This window comes from Lissotriton helveticus, chromosome 1_1, assembly GCF_964261635.1.
Source record: "Lissotriton helveticus chromosome 1_1, aLisHel1.1, whole genome shotgun sequence".
Classification (NCBI taxonomy): domain Eukaryota; kingdom Metazoa; phylum Chordata; class Amphibia; order Caudata; family Salamandridae; genus Lissotriton; species Lissotriton helveticus.
In genome coordinates this window covers 1,594,709,336-1,594,724,230 of record NC_136057.1, presented here as the reverse complement: position 1 = coordinate 1,594,724,230, position 14,895 = coordinate 1,594,709,336, and positions in this window count along the sequence as shown.

Here is a 14,895-nt window from a genome sequence, read left to right as displayed (position 1 = left end):
CGGCCTCAGCGCGGATCCTACTGAATTGACCAGACCTACAGGAGATCCTGTGAGAACCCGGCGGTGGTGTTCGCGGCCGCTGGGGTGACTCCGTACCGCCACGCCAGGCTGAGGGGTGCCGGCGAGAATCTGCCGTGCCGTGCAGGGTGGCCATTTGCGGCATCAAGGAAGGACAGAGATCAGGGCCGCACTACCTGCTGACTCAACGCTGAGGAGCCATGGAGACAAGCCGGTGCAGTGTACTGAGGTGAAATGTGTGACATGGCCTAATGCTGCGCTTGGGAGACTGCTGGGAGTGAGGGTGCCGCGAGGCCCGATACCACGTGGTGAGCCAGGGCCTTGAGTTCAGCGGCTGCCCGGGGACCTCTTGTTAGAAGGAGTGGTGAGGGGAACCTGGCAGCCTGGACCCGCAATTTCACTGGCGCCACTGGATTACGTGTGTACATTGGCGGTACCCCGTGGGGGGCTCTGAAGTGCAATTGTACGACGCCCTGTTGTACTGGAAAAATATCGAGACAGGCCACACTTACCAATAAGCCAATAACATTACCAAATAACCAGTCAGTTGGCAGTGAAGAAATAGCAATCGTTTATTAACAAAGAAACTCTGCGCAGAGGAGCCCCCTCGTCCACACCAAAATCAGTGCACGAGAAGACTGACGATTTACACGAGACAAGTCATTTATACCTTAGTTACATTGCATAAAATAACCATATTTGGCAACCTCCCAATAGGTATGGGATCTTAAGGAAGAACCATATATGGCACACAAAGCCTGCTCAGAAGTCTGTTTCTGCTATTATGGGGAAGGTCAGAAAGGGTAACTCCCTTTCGTCTTGGTACATGGGAGTAACAGCCCGGCGCCGGCAAGAATGTGCTTATCACCTCTGAAACCAGATGCGACCTTGGGTCTTAGAGCAGAGAAAAACATCTTGAATTCAGCTGTCCTGTAACTCAACTAATTGGGACTCGCTCTGTAACATGAAAAACAGCACGTGATCACTACCCAGGCCCGAGTCGACAAATACAAAATGGCATTAGTGTGGTTTCTCTAGATAAGGTGTAACTTGAACTATAATGAGAACCAAAAGCTACTCTTCGTTATTAACACTAAATTGTACATAACTATGAATACATGTGCGTGCAGCTACATCAGGCTAACAATGTCAAATTAGTAGTGACAGAAACAGAATTTCGGTACCACAGAACCGCCCTTTTAGCGTGATGTAGCTAAATTAATCTTCAAAGATACCCTCATCTATCTGCATCAAATCTAGGATTTCTTGTTGCATCATCTGAGACTTTTCCTTCTTCGAGGGAGGCAGTACCAAAGCAGAGGTCACTTTCCTGGCACAATAGGAACAACAAGCAGGCCCACAGTGTATGCATAAGCAACAAGTAAACAGAACACTCACTATACCTACTAATACCATTAATATCTTCCATCCCCAGGCTGACAGTAGGCCCCAAAACCAGCCGGAGAGGGACCAATTCCCTATATCAGTATGAATTTCTGCTGCTAAACGGTGTTGGACATGGCCTCGTGGCGTGGTCCGACCCCTCCCGCATGGTGGGCCCAGGACGACCTCGGCCCTCCATCAACCTACTATCAACCCCCCTGATACGAACATTCACGAACCCTCGGCGAGAGCAGCCTCCCCGGCAACCTACGGCTCTCCCCCTTCCTGGTACCCCGGCGGTCCCCGCTCAACAACGCTGCCGGACGGTCGCCCATGCCAGGCCACCATGTCCGGCCCGACGCCATCTTGGGGCCATCACGTCCCGAGCACGTGGCCGCAGCCTTCCCTGGGCCCGGCCCAGCAAGCCCCGACATCGAGGCACCAAGGTCCCCCCAGGTGGTTGATTGGCCACTTGGCAGATCCCAGAGAAGGGGAGTTTCGATGGGCCTCCAGCCGTCCCCGGACGCCTGGTAGCAATCGCCCTCCAGCCTCCCTGGGCGCTGGCTCCACCCCCCTGCTGGGTGTCTGGACACCTTCATCCCGGCCCCTCTGACCCCCGGGCGCGAGGGTCCGGACATCAAAGGACTCCAGTCCTATATCTGGGCCAGCCCCGGATTAGTTCTTCAGTTGTATCTTGGAGTCGAAGCCCTGCTGACCTCGTCGCGGCTGATCCTGATCCGAACTCTTGCACCTGGAACCTCCGAGGCCCTGCTGACGCTGTCGCGGCCTGACCAAGCTGAACTACCTTCGAGGCCCTGCTGACGCTGTCGCGGCCTGACCAAGCTGAACCACCTTCGAGGCCCTGCTGACGCTGTCGCGGCCTGACCAAGCTGAACCACCTTCGAGGCCCTGCGGACGCTGTCGCTGCCTGACCGAACTGAACCACCTTCGAGGCCCTGCTGTGCTGTCGCGGCCTGACCAAGCTGAACCACCTTCGAGGCCCTGCTGACGCTGTCGCGGCCTGACCAAGTTGAACCACCTTCGAGGCCCTGCTGACGCTGTCGCGGCCTGATCCCTTGAACTATCCACGCACCAGTTGGTGCCGAGACTGTCCCGCTACCCCCTATCCCCGAAACCAAGACTTACGGATCCCTCGATCCCTGCCTGCTCTCCTGCCAAGAACTTGCCTTAATTACTTATATAAAGATTCTTGTGAATACTCCTCCTGTGTGGTGTCCATCTGTAAGTAGTGTGATTGCTCTGCTGTTACGATTGTAGGAGAGGAACCTCACCAAGGGGGCCTCCCTACGGCGCTCGGCCTATTCTATACCGAGAGGTGGGTCTCGGGGCGGGCAGTCAGACACCTTCTGTCTCCCCTGGGATCGCCTTTCCAACAAACGGTGTAATTTCTGAATGGCCAAATGGACAGAGGGGGTGGAGTCAGGAATGTATACACAACAAGAGCTGCCGATGACCCAACAAGCTCCTCCTCGATCTGCTAAGATAACATCTAGCACCATCCAATTCTGAAGAGAAACGAGTCTCGTAGCCTGAAGCTCTACCGTCAAATTAGTTAATATACCAGCAGTGGTATTAATAACTCTCTCCACTACTGTAGCGATTGCTGGGTCCTGGGGGCTGGGTACTGGTCACCGTAGAAATCCCCGTCGCTGTAGGGCGCCTGGGAGAAAATGTAGGACACGTCATACGGACTACAGGAACCAGCATGCCCAGGGAACAGTGGGCGGAGCCATGAGACCAAGCATTCATAGGCACCTCCCTTACATCAGAAAGGTGCTTGTCAATCGATCCGGAAGACGTGGGATGGGCGGATGGTGTTCCCCGCCGGATTTCAGCTAGAAGCAAGTCTGCTAAGGAGCTGAAGTCGTTTTTCATCCTGCCGCCTGATTCCTGCATACTGATAAGTACTTTGCCAAAACGGAGGCGGGCCCGCCTCCGTTTCACCTTTGTGCTCGCATGGTACCATAGATAGTTAGGGACACGTTTGGTACCTTGCTCTTGGTTGTTTGTGGACCCTGGTTGCCCCCCCCCCCGAGGAATCCGAGAGGGAAGCTCGTTTGCTGTTCAAGACGAGTGTTGCCTCAATTCAGTCCGCTACTCCCCAGAGAGGCATTCTGGGAGACGTAGTGCTTGTGATTTTACTAAAGGGAAGCTGTGAATGAGAGGCAGAGACTCTTTCCGCAAATTGTGTGGAACACTCAAATACTTCCCTGGAATGCAGACTGTGTTCGGCTTGTGGATTTAACATCCGTCACAGTCCATGTACTTTGTTCGCCACTGGTCCAGTTCTGGAAACGCCTAGCCCAGAAACATTTCTACCTTCGGAGTCAGAGGGCTCTCTGTCTCGCAGGATTCCATTGTTTGTCCTGTTTCAAGGCCTGGGTGGTGTGTGCGTCTGGTAAGCTCCAAATACCAAGGGGGGGTTAGCTGTGTTCTGAGACTAAGGGGTAGTGATGGTAACATTGTTCCTTGTTCTCCTTGGACAGGTGGAGTGCCCGTGTCTGTCCCCTGCCACCATTAGACCAGACCAAGAGGGATCCGCACGATTCACCATCACCTGTTTTTTATTTTATCCACTTACCCTTTCCCTGCTGGGTATGTGTTCACACAGCGAGTGATCCTTCGCTGTGGAATCCGTATTTAGTAGGGCTTGGGAACTTAGCATCCGACGTCGTTTCTGCCGGACATCCTGAGCAAAGGTTAGTGGCAATTGTAAGCTTGCGCTGCTGCCAATCCACGACAGATTGACAAGCCCAAGATTATACACCGGCCCGAACGATGAATATCGAAACAGTGTTGGCTTCCGTTGTGGAAGGCCTGGCTGCCCTGCAGCAAGAAGTAGCGACATCTAGGGCAGAAAACCAGACCCTGCACAAAGAAGTAGGCACACTCCGGAGAGAGGTCGCAGGGCTATCACGTAAAGGAACAGGGGGGAGTCCGTATCTGAAACCTGCTACATTGCCTCCCCCTGGCACCAGGACACCTACACCTCAGGGAGCAGAAGGGGGTGGGTTTTTTGTTCCCCCTCACGTAGCCCCTAACACGGCACCCACGACGGATCCAGTTCATACTGTTCATGTAGTGCAAACAGTGGGTGTTCCTTTGGCTCCGCCTGAACGCTTTTATGGGGACCCCCGAAAATTCGAGACATTCCTGAATCAGTGTAGGTTGCACTTCCTATGTAAACCTGGGGTGTTTCAGGACGACCCCGCCAAAACCGCATTTATGATGTCCTATATGGGGGGTAATGCTGCTAGTTGGACCATCCCCTTGTTGGAGAAAAACGACCCAGTGTTGCACAGTTTTCCTGCTTTTTGTGTGGAACTACGAAAACTTTTTGACCGGAAATCCCATATGCTGACCCTGGATAGGGAACTACTCACCATCCGGCAAGGTTCTCAGGACTTGTTATCTTACATAACCTTGTTCAATAGGCTGGTGGTCGAAACAGACTGGCCCCCTAATAAACGCATTTCTCTGTTCTACCAAGGCCTCCGAGGGGAACTCAAAGACGTCCTAGCACAAGTGGTACAGCTGCCTGATACGTGTGAAGAGTTCATTGATCTCACAGTTCAGTTGGACCATCGGCTCCTGGAGAGGAGAGGGGACAAAACCAAAGGGGATAATCGTCCATTCTATCCTCGCTTTAAAGGCCCTACGGAAGAACGTGCCAAAACGCCTGAAGGCCCTGAACCCATGCAGTTAGGCGGAATACGTGGTCCCTTGACACAGGAGGAGAAAGACAAAAGACGCCGTCTAAAACTATGTTTGTATTGTGGGAAAGGCGGTCACTTCATCAAAGAATGCCGAGCCAGAAATGCAGTACCAGAAAGAACCCTCGTTCCAAGGGTACAAGCCCTCCTGCAGTCCGAGAAACCGACGGAAAACTGAAGAACCCAAATCAGGAAGAGGTCTCTGCCTTGGGTTGTTTGCCGCTAATGATCTCCCCTTCTCTTGCTAACACCTTGCATCCTGCTGTGGCGCACATGAATCTTCAGGTCATCCTATGGGTCACACCACAGAAATCCATGACCATAGACGCCTTGGTAGACTCCGGAGCCACCGGGAATTATATCGATCAGGAATTCGCTATGAGGATCGGTATTGCCTGTGAGAAAAAGGAAAAACCTGAAGTGGTGAAGGCCGTTGATGGAACCGTTTTGTCATCTGGTCCCGTGGCTTACCACACCCATCCTATGCTGATGCAAACAGGCCTTAATCATCAGGAGCATATCCAGTTTGATTTAATCGACGCCCCCCACTTTCGTCTTATACTGGGGATGCCCTGGCTTACTCTGCACGATCCGAAGGTCAGTTGGGCGGCCCGTACCATCACGCTGTCCTCCGAGTATTGCCAGGAACATTGTACACGCGATTCCTCTGACCCCTGCATATCTGAACCATCACCGTCTGCATGTTTGGCCGCTTCCTGCTCACAAGTCCGTTATTGTTGCGCTACCGTGCTTCCCGTGGACTATCAAGCATTCCTTCCTGTGTTCGATAAACAACAGGCTACCCATTTGCCCCCACACCGGGTGTACGATTGCCGGATTGACCTTCTACCCGGAGCCGACATTCCATGCAGTAGAGTCTACGCCATGACGGAAAAAGAAACACAGTATCTAAAGGTGTATATAGAGGAGAACTTGGCATCCGGATTCATCAGACACTCGACTTCCCCTGCCTCTTCTCCCATGTTCTTCATTCCGAAGAAGGACTGCGCGGAATTACGGCCATGTATAGACTATAGAGCCATTAATCGGGTGACCATCAAGAACCGATACCCTCTCCCCCTGATACCAGTGCTCATGGACCAGCTAAAAGGGGCCAGATACTTCACAAAACTCGATCTCCGTGGGGCCTATCATCTGGTGCGCGTCAAGAAAGGGGATGAGTGGAAGACAGCGTTTCGCACAAAGTTCGGTTTGTTCGAATACAGGGTAATGCCCTTTGGGTTATGCAACGCCCCCGCTGCGTTTCAATTCTTTATGGACGAAGTCTTGCGCGGGTGTCTGGAGACCTATTGCATCGTCTACATCGACGATATTCTGGTGTACTCGTCTACCCTCTCAGAACACGTCATGCACGTGAAATCCGTGCTAGGCAGGTTACAACAGAACTCATTGTATGCAAAACTGGAGAAATGTTTGTTCCATGTGCAGGAGGTGTCATTCCTAGGATATGTAATTAACGCGCGAGGTTTTCAATTGGATTCAAGCAAAGTGGAAGCAATCATCAATTGGAGTACCCCGAAAACCGTTAAGGCTGTGCAGGGCTTTCTCGGTTTTGCGAACTACTACAGAAGATTTATAAAGGACTTCTCCAAAATCATACACCCAATCTCCAGTTTGTTGAGGAAGAATACTCCGTTTGTCTGGAGTGAGGACGCGGCTGCGTCCTTTCAGTATCTGAAAAAGCAGTTCACCCAGGCTCCCATCCTCCGTCATCCTGATCCGCAACGACCATACATATTGGAGACTGACGCTTCCCAATATGCGGTCGGAAGCGTGCTATCCCAACGACATCCATCCACCGGTCAGATACACCCAGTTGCCTTCTTCTCCAAGAAGCTCTCGCCCTGCGAGGTGAATTACACCATTACAGACAAAGAACTACTCGCCATCAAACGGGCATGTGAGGAATGGCGTCACTATCTCCTTGGAGCAATGCACACTGTGGAAATATACACGGATCACAGGAATCTGCTCTTCCTGAAAACCGCGAAGGCCCTTACTCCAAGACAGCTAAGGTGGTCCCTGTTCTTTTCGGACTATGATTTCACCATCAAGTACAAACCCGGACCCCAAAACGGTAAGGCGGATGCACTATCGCGGTTGATGGAAGGAGAACCGGAGGGGGTGAATGTAGCGGAAACGCCTTTGATACTCAAAGAAGCAGAAACGAACACAGGAGTTGTAGCACTTCTGTCAGCCGGCGACTTCCTAGAGGACGTTAAGATCGCCCTGGCGGGGATGAATCTACAAGAATGGATACAAGAAGACCCTGACCATCGTCTAGAGAAGGATGACCTCGCCTATCACGGTACCTCCTTGTTTGTTCCTACAGAAAACCTGCGGCAGCAAGTGCTAACATGGTCCCACGATTCCGTTTTGGGTGGCCATATGGGAATGTACAAAACCATAGCCAATGTCGAACGTTCCTTTTGGTGGCCTCAATTAAGAGAGGACGTCCGGTCCTACGTAAAGAATTGTGCTGTCTGTGCTCAAGGAAAAGCAGTACATACTCGACCTGTGGGTCTGCTTCGGCCATTACCCATACCTCCCCTACCCTGGCATACTCTGTCCATGGACTTCATTGTTGAGATGCCCCCCTGTGATGGAATGACTGTGATCCTGGTTGTCGTTGATCATCTGACAAAGATGGGTCATTTTATACCATTGCCAGAGATACCCACGTCTACAGAACTGGCGAGGGTGTTTCTCCAACATGTTGTAAGGGCCCACGGACTCCCCAGAGTGCTGATAACGGACAGGGGCACTCAGTTCACGTCTCGGTTCTGGAAGGCGCTGTGCACCACCTTGGACATAGATGCCCGTCTTTCATCCAGTTACCACCCTCAGACGGATGGCAAAACGGAACGTCTGAACCAGACGTTGGAACAGTACCTTCGTTGCTTCTCTCTGCAGAACGAGATGGACTGGACTGTGCTCCTATGGATGGCAGAATTTGCGTATAATAATGCAGTGCACACAACACTGGGTTGTTCTCCTTTTTTTTGTCTCCATGGGTTTCACCCGAATGTCCTGCCCTTTGAGTGGCCTATTCGCTCCCCAGTCCCTAGCATTCACGAACACCATGCACATCTCAGGGCGGTGTTGATAGATGCAAGACGTAGTCTAGCCGATGCTCAGTCCGCGCAGAAACGCTTCGCCGACAGGAAGAGGGCGGTTGAGCCGAGCTATGGGGTGGGAGACAAGGTGTGGCTCTCTACTAAGAATCTCCGAGTCAAAGGGAATTCCAAACTGAAGCCCAAATACGTGGGTCCCTACGTCATTACGGAGGTGATCAACCCTGTTGCAGTCAGGCTCCAGCTCCCGGAAGGTTGGAAGGTCCACCCTGTGTTCCATGTTTCCCTCCTCGTCCCTTGCCCTCCCAGTACACGACTTCCGGTGAGACCCCTTCCCATTGAGGTGGACGGACAGGAAGAGTATGAGGTACGCGCCATTCTTGACTCCAGGATGGTGAGGGGCGGTATCCAGTATCTGGTGGAGTGGAAAGGGTATGGCCCGGAAGACCGGTCTTGGGAACCCTTGGGTAATCTGCATTGTCCTGAGTTGGTTGAGCAATTCCATGCCCTGCATCCGGGTAGGCCTGGTCGACCGCCGAGTCGGCAGTCCTCGAGAGGGGGTTCTGTAGCGATTGCTGGGTCCTGGGGGCTGGGTACTGGTCACCGTAGAAATCCCCGTCGCTGTAGGGCGCCTGGGAGAAAATGTAGGACACGTCATACGGACTACAGGAACCAGCATGCCCAGGGAACAGTGGGCGGAGCCATGAAACCAAGCATTCATAGGCACCTCCCTTACATCAGAAAGGTGCTTGTCAATCGATCCGGAAGACGTGGGATGGGCAGATGGTGTTCCCCGCCGGATTTCAGCTAGAAGCAAGTCTGCTAAGGAGCTGAAGTCGTTTTTCATCCTGCCGCCTGATTCCTGCATACTGATAAGTACTTTGCCAAAACGGAGGCGGGCCCGCCTCCGTTTCACCTTTGTGCTCGCATGGTACCATAGATAGTTAGGGACACGTTTGGTACCTTGCTCTTGGTTGTTTGTGGACCCTGGTTGCCCCCCCCCCCCCCTGAGGAATCCGAGAGGGAAGCTCGTTTGCTGTTCAAGACGAGTGTTGCCTCAATTCAGTCCGCTACTCCCCAGAGAGGCATTCTGGGAGACGTAGTGCTTGTGATTTTACTAAAGGGAAGCTGTGAATGAGAGGCAGAGACTCTTTCCGCAAATTGTGTGGAACACTCAAATACTTCCCTGGAATGCAGACTGTGTTCGGCTTGTGGATTTAACATCCGTCACAGTCCATGTACTTTGTTCGCCACTGGTCCAGTTCTGGAAACGCCTAGCCCAGAAACATTTCTACCTTCGGAGTCAGAGGGCTCTCTGTCTCGCAGGATTCCATTGTTTGTCCTGTTTCAAGGCCTGGGTGGTGTGTGCGTCTGGTAAGCTCCAAATACCAAGGGGGGGTTAGCTGTGTTCTGAGACTAAGGGGTAGTGATGGTAACATTGTTCCTTGTTCTCCTTGGACAGGTGGAGTGCCCGTGTCTGTCCCCTGCCACCATTAGACCAGACCAAGAGGGATCCGCACGATTCACCATCACCTGTTTTTTATTTTATCCACTTACCCTTTCCCTGCTGGGTATGTGTTCACACAGCGAGTGATCCTTCGCTGTGGAATCCGTATTTAGTAGGGCTTGGGAACTTAGCATCCGACGTCGTTTCTGCCGGACATCCTGAGCAAAGGTTAGTGGCAATTGTAAGCTTGCGCTGCTGCCAATCCACGACAACTACTCTAGATAATCGCCTCACCTCCTTGCTTGTCATTATGGGTCCCCAAATGGGAAACACTTCTTTTACTATATCCACAAAATGCTGCTCTGGGGTATCAGTTTGATCTACTTCTGACATATCCAATTCTCTTTTATATCATCTTATTAGTGATCCTTGCCCATCTAACCGATGGTCCTTATGATAATTTGAGGGAGCTATATATACAGGGGGATACAGGAAGGATAGATAGTGGACTACTAAAGGTACGTAATCGATAGGTGTAATTGCACCGACTATCTCCTACCGCTGTGGTTCCCAAACTGTGCGCCGCGGCGCCCTGGTGCGCCGTTAACAGTAGCCAGGGGCGCCGCTGCACTATTTGGGAAAGATGGCATCTGGCCTCGTTAGGCCCCCCTGTGCAGCGATTATCGGCGCAGATTCTGCAGGCTCCCCTCCTCAGCAGCAGTGAGCCTACCCCAGACATGGTTTGCAGATGGACTAGCACTAGATGGCGCTGTGTGTCAGGCAGGAGATAAACACAATCAATTGATGCTACGAGGGAATCACCAAACAGCAGTGCAATTAGAAGGGCAAGTAGCCACATACACCGCCTCGGACACTAGCAGGCACAAAGCGAGACCGGATACCAAGCTCACGGAGGCACACAGTGTGACAGGCAGCGCTACAGAGAGGGCACGGATTGATTATTACCGGTCTAACCGAATTCTCCAGATTTAGGAAGGCATTTCAAACACTTATCACTGCTAATTGTACGCCACAATTGGGGTTTGTGTTTTTGGAGAAAATGTGTCAACAGGCCTCTGACAACTCAAATAAATAGTGTTTTCTCTCACTTAGCACCCCTATCAATCCACATTCATCTCCCTTAACAGGAATTCTTTTTAGGTCATCATTTCCTCTATTTGTAGTCATAAATATACTGGATGAAAAGCTTTTTGCCTATTAATGACTTCTGACATCACCTTTTCTTTTTATATAGCGCGAACATTACCCGAAGGTGTCAGAGCGCTTTACATAAGAACCAGTTGCGATACACAAGGACTTATGATTACATGCGTTACATAAAAGATACAAGCAGAAAAAAATTGCAAATGTACAAGTTATTAAGTCACACAGGGAAGAGATAAACAGAAATAAATTGCAAATGTACAAGTAGTAAAGTCACACAGGGAAGAGACAAATAGAAAAAATTGCAAATGTACAGGTTGTAAAGTCACTCAAGGAAGAGATACAAATGGATAAATTCTAAGAGTCACATAGGAATGGTAGAGAGTACAAAGGTCTACTGCGGTGGTTCCCAAAGTGTGCGCCGCGGCACCCCGGTGTGCCGGTAAAAAAATGGTGGGGAGCCACGGCCAACTGCCAATTAGGTCAAGGGAGCCACGGGTCAAAAAAGTTTGGGAACCACTGTCCTACCGGGATATGTCCTGTTCCTTGTACACAAAAGGGTGAGGTGCTATTTAATATGGGCACGGGGATTGGTTTGTCATCTGTAACATTTTGATCCTGGAAATGTTGAAAATACTGCGTAAAATTAAATTCGGCAAAATCCAATATCTCTGTTATAAACCATGTAACATTCTCATATTCGGTATACATATTCATGCAAGCCTTGGGGTCCAAGGACCCCTCCCCATTATTTCCTTGTGGGTCAAAACCTTGGTGTACTTCGATATAAGTCAAAATCATCTCGTAGTCCTTTTCGGTATATCGAGAAGCATCTACAGTATAATGCAAATACATTATGCTCAACAATTTAAACCAGGCTTCACAACTTCCTAAATAGGATAATGGCAATGAGATAAAGAGATCGTGTTGATGCATTACAGAGGGTAGCAGACCGCAAACCCAACAATTGGTCATATTGGTAGCACTGTGAGTCTGATGCAACATTTCTACGAACACATTCTTAGCATAAGTCTGACGATTTCTTTCTTTATGAGGGGCTAACGTAAAGAAATGATGCTCTATTGGCGGGGAGTCCCTATCACTGTATGCATGGGGTGATGAAATTCTAAATATAAAAACACTATCATTATTATAATAAACAACATTGCAATGGTTATTACGAAAGAAATCTTCACTCTGGTTGTCCATGATGAAAACATAGGTACATAAATGGGCATATATCAGGGAGCAAGGGGACGCTCCTCCTCAGGAATAATTCGACCAAAAGGGTACATTCTAACTAGAGTCCAAACTATTCTAAAAAATACAGTCCATCCTCCCAGAGGGTACTTCTTTCCTGTGTCCGTCTAGAGCCTCACAGGCAGGCTCCTATCGTTCATCAAGGAAAACAAACTCTTTTGTTGAATATTTTTCTCCCACTACAACCTGGGCCCCTGTAAGAACTGGGACCACCAGTTCTCCGGGGGGGTAGCTTGGCTCGAGCAGGAAGGCGGCCAGGGGCTTACGTGTAAAGCAGCTACTCAACACACGCATCCAATGAGAAACGAAGTGGGCGCAATAATGGAGACCACACCGGTAGTTGTGTTTGAAAATCAAGATCTTTTATGTAGGCTTTAGATCAAAGCAAATAATGCATTAGCAAATCATTAGCATTTCATTAAAGTACCTCATTAATACATTTCATGAACGCCTTTCAAAATGCATTTCCTGTAAAATGGTAAAACATTTCATTAAGTACTTTCAGTACAGCAGAAAACTCCAAATAACACAGCCTGTCGCGTTATACTATTCGGCAGGCTAAAGGGTAGTTTCATAAACCATGGATTAACCTGTAGGAAGCAATCATAAGCATTTCCTCTTGTAACTATCAACAGTCTTGCAACCAAAATCAGACCATCAAAATAATACTGGTATGAATCAATAAGTGTCACAGTTCGGCTCCATCAGGAACTGTAGAAGCCCGGCCCTGCAAGAAATTCAGCACAGTGAAAAAGATCACCATTCCATTAGCAGGCATGAACAATGCAGGCCACTAAACACCAGCAGTCACTGAAGAGGGTTATCTGATTGCCAAATATAAACCCACAGTTCAATTGACAGGCTTCAGGCCTAAAACTGGTAATTAGGCAGAACAATGCAGTAGGGAAAGAGTTTGTCCCCAAGCCTCCCAACTCTCGAGGCACATTAGGGGGGGCCAACGGGGCCCAATCTCAGTTCTCCCCAGGGGAGAGGCGACCTCGGGGCCTTTCCCGGCCTACCGCCCTCCTCCCCGGGGGTTACCTTGTGTTTTCGGCCCTTCGGGGCCCTTGCGCAGACGCTGGTGGAGGGGAGGGGTTTCCGACCCTCCCGGGGCCTCACTCGGCCCGGCGCGGTGCAGGTGCGGCTTCAGGGCACCAGCGCCGGGGCCGGGGCCGGGGCGAGACCAACATGTGGGGCTGGACGGAGGGGGCTTCTGGGCTCCACGACCCCCTCTGCGATGCTTCCGAGCCTTCTCAGGGCCCACAGGCAAAGCTCTGGACTGGGGCCAATCAGGACCGAGGCCGGGGCTGCTCCAGCCAACCGCGTCGCCCGCATCGAGGGCGCGCCTGCCTTAGCCAATGGCAGCGCGGCGCCCGGGGGCGGGGCGGAGGAGCTCCCTGGTCACGTGGGGTCCGCTCTGGCTTCGGGCCTACCGCGGCCTGATTTACGGGATACGGCGGCCCTCTCCTCACATACGGGGGCCGCCGAGGGGGAGATCGAAGCTGGCGCAGGTCACCGCGCGACGGCAGCGCCTCAGGGGTGTCGCGTGGGTGGCGCCGACGCCGCGATAGGGACAAGGCCTTTTCAGGTGCCTCAGACGGCACAACAGCACCGGGCTGCGTCGGTGAGTGGGGAAATCAATAGGGCCTCGTGGAGGTGGTATCCAGGCACCGCAGCGCTACTCGTGGGGGCCAGATCGGCTAGCTCAGGAGAGCGCGTGGTATTGGAGGTCGAGTATGAACCAGCGCTCGGCAGTGAGGGGGTCAGGCTACAGCGCTGGTGCTAAATTCCAGTCAGGAATGCCACTTGCTCAGTCAGAACAGCGTTGGGGCACAGAAGGAGCAGTTTTTAGCGCTATGGACACAGTTCAGCATTGGCTGCTGGCAGAATAGGGAGCAGAGTAGTTCTGTCAAGGGGAGACAGGTGGGGCAAGGAGGGCCCACTGCAGGCAGGGGGTGCGCAGGGCAGCACAGTCCAGTACCTGGTCGATCCCCCAGCAGTCTCTGGTCAAAGGAAAGCAGTCTTCTTGGCGCTTGGATGGTTCTGCGCCCTTAGGTGTTGGTTTCTTGAAGTTGAAAAGGGGGGGGGGTGAGTTGGAGGCTGGATGAGTTTTCCTCAGTCACTGCAGATGGACCCTGGGGTTCCCTACCGCTGGGCCAGATCAGGGGGCTAGTCTAGGACACCTCAGCCAGCTTAAGAGGCAGCACCTAAATCCTGTCACTCCCAGTAGCATAGGTTCCTAACTAGGCCCTCCCGCCTAAAACTCCTGCGTGGGTTCCCCAGGTCAGTGATGCCCCAACTGACTAAAAAAAAGTTCCCTCCCTTACTTAAGTATGCCCAGGTCAGGTGACCACTCTCTAAGGCGGCAAAAATCAACTCCGCCTTTCTTCTGGAAGGTTCCAGGAGCTTCCCCACTCTACCTATCGACAGGGGATGGGTGGCTGGCATTGCAACATTGTATGGGGATCCAGCCTGCTCCTGGCAGCTAGGGTGCTACACTAAAAAGCCCACGCCGCAGTAGCAGGGGCCAGTGGCAGACATGTTTGAAGTAGAGAGCACCTGCACCCTAACATAGATTAGCCATGAAAAGGTGCCCGAAGACCTAAGGGCCAACAAAAAGAAGGTGGGAAAAATGAGGCAAGAGCAAAATAACACAGGGAAAGACCACCCTAGGGCTGACAGGTCTAACATGCGCCCCCCCGAAAGAGGGGAGAACTACCCCACCTCTAGGGAGTTCTCGTCGCTAAGGCGGAAAAACCGGGAGAGACCATCAGCATTGGCGTGGTCAGCTCCG